Source organism: Aquila chrysaetos, chromosome 8 (genome assembly GCF_900496995.4).
Source record: "Aquila chrysaetos chrysaetos chromosome 8, bAquChr1.4, whole genome shotgun sequence".
In the NCBI taxonomy this organism is placed as follows: domain Eukaryota; kingdom Metazoa; phylum Chordata; class Aves; order Accipitriformes; family Accipitridae; genus Aquila; species Aquila chrysaetos.
The window spans coordinates 32161428-32168241 of record NC_044011.1 but is presented as its reverse complement, the minus strand read 5'-3'; positions in this window follow the sequence as shown (position 1 = coordinate 32168241).

Genomic DNA, 6814 nt, shown 5'->3' with positions numbered 1-6814 from the left:
GCGCGAGCTTTGCTGGGGGAAGGGAGTCTTGATTTGATTTGTGCCGGAGCCGGGAACAAAGAGGCAGAAAGCAATCACTCTCCCCACTGCTCAAAGCCTGAGCAGGGAAGGGACCGCAGCACCAGCCAGCTTTTCCCCCCCTGCCCCTTTATTTTCCCAAGGCTTTGCCCAGCTCTGTTTGCACATGGCACTAATAAGCACTGGGAGGCAGCAGCATTGCTTTAAGCTTTGAATTGCCGTTCACAGAAAGAAATGTTCATCCTGACAGGCTTATTGTCATGGCAACAGAGATCCCCCACTTATAAGGGTGCCACTGCAGAGAGGCGATGCGCGATGTGGCTTGTCCCGGGGGATTTAGCCCCGCTGAGGGCAGGTACGCGACAGCCGGCGGCGGGAGGTGGGTGGAGGCAACAGGAGAGGCACGTTCCCCAGGGAGCATCTCTAGGGCAGGACGTCTCCATCGTACCACAGACCCAAAGAAAATATGGGGACAGCTGAAGTTTTGCTAGCTCTGACTTCAGTACATAGCAAAGGGGGGATGATGGCAGTTACACCTTTAGATAATCCTAGGTAATACTTGCTGACTTTAAAGAGTTGCTTGGATTGATAATATTTTTCTCTGAATTACTTTTTTGTCTAGCCCATGCTGTCCAGGCACAGTGATGCTGCATCGCTTGCACACTCTGACACAGGGTTAATCCTGTGCTAGGAGATCTTAGCAGCGCCATAAAATCAACACATTTTCTCTTCCAGTCAACAGTGGCGAATGAAGGCAGGGCCAGTTTGGTTATTTAGCTTGCACAGAAACTCTCTGGAGCCCTGGAAGAGTTCCAGCCTGCAAAGTTACGATTTTACAAAGGTAAAATTTTGGAGAGCTCAAACATTTCTGACTACTAAGACTAAGAGGCTATTTGCTGGGACTTTTCTCCCCCTGCTGCAATGACATTAAGCAAGTAAACATGATTATCACCTTCTACAGCAAGTCCTTCTCCCCTGTGCCACATGCCAAGGCATTCATCAGAGCAAGCTGGACCTCAGTAGTCATAAGGTGGGAGTGTGAAAAGCATTACAGAAGAATTTGACTACTGTGGCTCCCATGACAAATGTCACCCGCTCCACCCAGGCAATGCTCAAGAGAACCGCAAAGTGAATCTTTTAAGGATGCTGGTGGTATTACTTATTAGCACTTCAGTACCTAAAGGACTAGTCTCTCCAGACCACAGGCTGACAAGGGTACAATTTTGCTGATTTACAGTGGCAGGTAGGTGTCCTTGAGAAGCTCACGCAGAGGAAAGCCATCATATAGAGAATGCACAGACAGCAATCCTTGCTCTTAGGAGCTTCCAGCTCAAAATTTAGGTCATTTTAATGAGGAAGCCAGACAAGGACCTAGAATCAGGTTGGGAGTAAATGCTACAGCAATGTTCCACCTAGAAAACACTATTAATGCTGGAAAACACACAAATAGCCCAGGCAATACCAAACACTAAATGGAATCAATCACAATTTAAAGTCTGCCATGGCCAGCTCTAAATAAGCCCCATGGAGAACATAAAACAAGAGGCATCTACTTACCCCATCTAGTCTTCTTGACAATGATGGTTAATTTTTCCTGGCCACCAGCTTTCAGCTGGAGCAGGATCTCACATTCCCAGCGCTGCTCAAACCTGGCAGTCAGCAGGTTAGACCAAGGTGACAAATTCTGGATGAATTAAAGAGCAGCCATCATTTGCCATAGGTGCTGCATTGATTTTGGATGGCAGAAGCTCACCCGGCCCAATATAGACCCAAAAGGTCCTTTTCTTTTGGAAAACCACTCAAAATTAACATGTCCTCTTCTTTAGTGGACAGGCTGCTGTTGTCTGCTCTTCATTGTGGAGGTCCTTGCGATGCCACTTCTATGCCAATAGTGGGAAAGGAAGAGCCATGTGTTCTGCTCTTGGCTTGTTTTCTATCACAACATGTATCACCAAACAAGTGCTGAAACGCTGCCCATTTCACACAGAATTATTGCCTGTAGTAAGATTTCGGTAATTGCAAATGAGAGCAGGATTTGGCCTACACAGTAGAAGTAATAGATGGTCCCTACGATTAAAAATTAAGTGTACATCCGTTGGTTTACCCACAGTATTACAAAATTAGGCTGGCACAATATGTCTTAGTCTCTATGAATTTAATATCCCAGAAATGATTTAAAGTGTTTCTGCTTTTACCTGCCTTGTGAAATGCAGTGTTTCTCCTGAGATTCAGTGCTAATGCAATGGCAATTTAATAAAATCCAGTGAGGTACGCATTGCCTGCTAAAGTACTTTTTTTTTTTCCTGTTTCCCAGGTGAACAATTTTCAGTTTTAGACCAGTTCTTTTTCCATATGGCTCCTCAGATTTACTTTCCTAAAGAATTTTTATTCATCCTTTGAAAAATCATTAAGATGCTGTAAGGAAGAGAGGAAGCTTTCAGGAAGACCAAGGAGAAAGTTTTCAAGAACACTTAAAGCACCACAGAAAGTCAACATGAATTTCCTTGGTCTCCACTCCAAGGCTATTGAATACGTGCCACTGTGAATGGTTAACCTTTACTGAATGTATCTGATTTCTGCCTATATAAAGCCAGCCTTTAAAAATCCTGCCTCAAGGAGGAAAAAATAAAGGGGCATCTGATAAACCTCTAGCACCGGAGCTTGCTGAAGTACAAGGAACTTGCAGCAGATACAGTGTCTTCTTACTTTGCTGGTTTAGCTTTGAATGAACAAGTTAATCTGGAGTTGGAAAAACAGGACACTTCTTTCCAGTAAATAAAATGAGAGGCAAGGCGGAGAGCTGCTGGTTATAAAATCAGAAGAACACAGAGACCATAAAACAGTTCAATTTGTTGGCTTCAGGTAACATTTCCTTTACTTGATAAACTAGCACTGAATGCAAAACATGCTCTAATAAGCCTGGGTTTTGCTTATGTATCCAGCACACTTAATATTCTTTCATTCAACTAAAGTCTGCTTCTTTGCATGTTTATTTGCATTCTTGTTTCTACCCAAGAGCTATTTGACTCAAGTTGCCAGGAAAACAAAGTAAAAACAAAACACCCAACCCAAGTAAATCTTATAGTTAGAGCATCAGACAATGAAAAGTCAACATGAATAAATATATACTCAACTCTAATTGCTTACATGTATGTGGTATGTCCTAATATTTAGTGGAGAGGCTATATTTAATTACAGATGGACACATCTGGAAGGTTAGCAAATGAAAAACAGCTTTTTCATTAGACAAATGGCAAATTCAGCCAAAGAATCTTGGTTTAATTTCACCCGCAACTGAGTAACCCCCTGTGAAGTCCACTTAGTTACAAATCCATTGACGAAACAGAGCCTCTTGCATCTAGGTCATTTTGCGAAGCTCGTTGAGGCTGTTAGAGAGCTGTGTTCAAAAATCAACAAACTGTGGAATTTGCTGAATTACATAGTGGAATGTATCCACTGGTTATGTCCTAGGCAAAGGTCTGGAAAACACAATGTAGTGATTTTGCCTGGTTTTCAGGCATAAATATTATCAAGAAATTTTGGGTCACACTGAAAAAAATCTTTAGGGAACATGAGAAGTGCTAGAAGAGCCAAGAGAGCCTGGTCACTTCCTTGGCTCTGCTTACACTTCATACACGTTACTAAGACTGGCCCTAACAAATGTCCACTTATGTAATGGCTCCTCTGTGAGCAGCTGTAATTATCTACTTTCACTGATGCTCAGCTCAGTACTAGCTGAGGTAAATAGGAAAGGCACAAATTAACAGCTCAGTACTTATTAAAACAAGGGCTTTGAGGTGCATCTCCAGGAGAACAACCAAGAATTAACTGGGGACAGAGTCTGAATTCAGTTTGCCTTTCCACACTAAAAAGGCCAAGAAGGACTGAGATACATTGGCACAAGGAGAAGCTGACCTTGCTGTCACCTCTGTAGTGTTACAAAGCATGGACACAGCCTGGTCTGGGCCATACCACCTTGCTGAAGCAGAGCCTTGCTGCCAGGTGGGGTAAATAGGAGGGTGAGGGAAGGACTCAGCTCTTCCTAGCTCTGTCATGCCAACAGCTCTGGCTCTCTCAATGCCCTGATGACCAGCCCTCCCCTGACACAGCTGCTGCAGCTTGTGCTACCATAGCCCCAAGCTTCCTCCTGAAATTGCTGTAACTAAAGCATCCTGTTGCAGTCTGTACGGGCTGCAGCATTTTGGGAGCCTCTGCACTGGAGGTTACTTGCTCCCAGCCCAGCTGAATCAGTCCTCTCTAATATTGCCATAGCACCAAGCCAGCTAGCTGGGTTACCTCAAACCCCCTTTGCTGGGGGCGTGAAGTGGCTGGTGCTTTCTCTAAAATCCTTGATGTATGCCAGGTCTAATGTCTTTCAATATCAACAGGAGCCTATCCACTGATTTCTACATACTTCAAATTAAGTGCTGTGTATATAGATTTTTCGATTAGAGCAACTAAGGGCTTGGGTATTCTGTGCTCATTAACACTGATGGGATTTGGGTGTCCAGATTGTTTCGGTAGCTTTGCAAATATCAGCCATAAAGCATAATATACTCATGTACAGCATACATGTCCTTTTCTTTGCTGGGATATAGCGGGAGCTATTCCTGGTTATACAAAACCAGTTATTGGTGAAAACAGCCCACACCCCAAAGCAATGATGAGACAGTGGAATTTATTCCATCGCATAGACCTGTTGATTAAAACCATCATTCATATCACTGAAAAATGAACTGCCATAGAGACAAACTAGCCTGGAGCTTGCTCTTTCATTCTATAGTAATCATTTCACACAACATAATTATCTTGAAAAGTTGCTGATGACAAGGCTAAAATACAAAAATATTCAAGAGTATCTCCATGAACAGTTTATTGATGTGCTTGCTAAATTTTCAGCACATACAGAGGTCGGGACAGGTCTTTGTCTGCTTGTCTACATTAACATTTGCATTTGCTGTTCATAAGAAAATGTGGGCTTGATCATGTTAATTGCAGCTCTTTCATCTTTCTGCTTCAAGCTGTATTATAACTGACCTAGCTTAAATATGCAGGGCTGAAGGGATCCAGAAACAGTGGAATACACATGCCATAATCCTGTCTACTATCTTACGTGGTGTTCTGCAAAATGTCCTCCAATGTGGGCTGCAAGACAGCTAAGACACTGGTGCCCAAGCTCTCCTATTTAAAGGCGCTGCTGCGTTAGCTCTAGTAATCTGGGAAGAAAAGGGACACAGGGACATATTTTAGCATCATTCTCCTGTGAATGGCACACTTTCCCATGAAAAGCAAAGCTTGTGATAGATTCTGGGGACACTGAAAATGCCCATGTACATTTTATCACAGCCGCATGTTTGCAGCAGTTAGGGTCTGAATCATGAAGCAGAGAGACAGCTACTGTGGTTTACGGTTAATGGCCTAATATTATGGCATAACATCATGCATGCACTGTCTGAATAGGCAGGGCAGGGAAGGTTTGCTCTGAAGGAAAGTCAGGTAACAGAGAGAAGTCGAGTTACTCATTTTGGCTGCACTTTAATGAAAGACTTTCTGGGAACTACCCAGGTCAGTCTCCCTTGGGCATAAGGTGCAAAAGTCCAAACCTGATGCGCTGCAACTCAAAGAGCTGCAGAGCCTCTCAGCCCAGATGGAAGGAGTCTTCTGTCCCTGTCTCTCCTTTGAAGAGAAGAGAATAGAATATTTTCTGTTCCTACTGCTACCAAGACTTTTATTTCTTGAAAATGCTATCAGCCTTCACACACTGTGTGCTAGAGAGGTTAATAAAGTGAAGCAGCACAGGTGATAACCTGGCAGGACATCTGGACCGATTTGCTTGGGGTGCTGCAGAGCTGGAGGAACAGCAGCCCCTGATGGCCCCAGCCTGGAGCCAGCTACGGCATTAGGCAGAGGCACCGGCTGAGCAAAGCCCGCTGGCTGTACGCTGTGGGGAGCAGATTTGCCTCTGGGAGTGTGCTGAACGCTGCACTTTCCCAGGCAGTAAAGCGAACTCTGAAAACACATTGAGAGGAGGAATGGAGCAGATAAAAGGCTGACGAGAGCTGCATCCTTATGGAAACGTGAAGGACAGGTAGAGATGGCTTCAGCAGCACTTTGCCTGGGAGCAGACCCACAGAAGAGCAAAGGATGACGGTGTCAGTGCGATTAAAAGCTTCTCAGTGTGTTCTGCTTTACACTTCACCCCTCCTCTCAAACGGACACCAGCAAGAGAGAAAGGCAGATAAAGAGGCCTTATTTCTGACAACGGCTCCTGAACTCCTGGCTTTGCGGCAGCTCAGGAGCTGCATGGCAGGCAGGAGTGGGATTTGTGCTCCCTGCAAGGAGGTGGCAATGGAGCAATATGACTTTAGACAGAAAGTATAAAACCAAAATGAAAATACAGAAGCATTTGTAACTTATCTGAGGCTACGAGCTGTATCTTGCAGATTCAGGGAGGCAGCTTGGCTGGTCCCTCTGGAGGCGCCAAACCGTGACTGGGAGCTGGGCCAGAAAACTCAGCGCTTGGGAAAGCACTGCTGGAAGATTACAGTTCATCCATACAGGAGCAATTAGGATTTTCCAAGTGAAGTAATTAACTCCAGGCAAGTAGATATGGAAAACACACAGTGCTCTTATGCCTTCTGGAGGAGAAGGACATTGGCAGGCTGGAGCAAGGCCAGCGGAGGGCCACCAGCAGGATTGGGGGCACTGACCTGCTACGCAGGGGCAGTAGCCCACAGATGTGGGGGAATCTCCACCCTTCCCCCCCCCCCCCCAAACGCCACCTTCACCAAACTCT